This window comes from Nanorana parkeri, unplaced genomic scaffold (assembly GCF_000935625.1).
Source record: "Nanorana parkeri isolate BGI_ZX_2015 unplaced genomic scaffold, ASM93562v1 scaffold2303, whole genome shotgun sequence".
Taxonomy (NCBI): domain Eukaryota; kingdom Metazoa; phylum Chordata; class Amphibia; order Anura; family Dicroglossidae; genus Nanorana; species Nanorana parkeri.
The window spans coordinates 64,654-65,497 of NW_017308571.1; positions in this window are offsets into that span (position 1 = coordinate 64,654).

An 844-nucleotide genomic window follows, 5' to 3' on the forward strand; every position below is an offset into this window, starting at 1 on the left:
ATCCTGCTAAGTCCAAGGGACTTACCTTAAATTATGTCTCTTAATCCGATCATCTTCTTCTGTACTGTCCTTTTCAGCCTCCTCTCCAGCACTGGTGCGGGTCTCCGATCCAGCGCTGACTCCTCTGCCCTCCTCTTCTCTGATGTCCCACAGGGTCTGCGTGGGTTCACGCTGCTCCATAGACTTACCTTGTCTCGCTCCTCATCTCCAGGCCGAACATCTGAAGTGTGCATGTGCCCGCCCCCAAGATCCTTTGCGGCCGCCCGAGACTCTTCAGATGTTCGGACGGGAGTGCGTGGTGATGACACAGGTAAGTTTAAACCCTTTTTTAACCAGTTGACATCCGCGGTGTTAAACCCCCTTCCCATCCAGGCCATTTTTCAGTGTTCAAATGGGCAAGTGGGTAAAATGGGTTTTTCTTTTTTTCATATATCTACTGCTTGCTAGCCATATATATATATATATATATATGCAAAAACACACTAGGGTTTAATAACCCTTTAAGTTATCAAAAATGGTTAGTTCATCACTTTCTATCACAAGGTTTGATTGTCATAACAAAATATTGGTTTTCCTTTTTCACTGCCAAAGCCTTTTCAAAGGAGAACTATGGGGGTCAGTGTTTTTCCCCCATAGTTCTCCTAAGCGTCACGGGAGAACACAAACTAGCGTCCTCCCGTCACCCAACGCTCAGTATATAGCGAGCAATAGCTCCCGCCTCCCTATATACTGAGACCGCCGCAGCTGGGACGGATCCCGACATTACTGTCGAGATCCACCCAGCTGCGTGATTGACAGCTGGATCTGCCTATCTAGAGGAAGGGCCAGCTATACCTGCACCCCC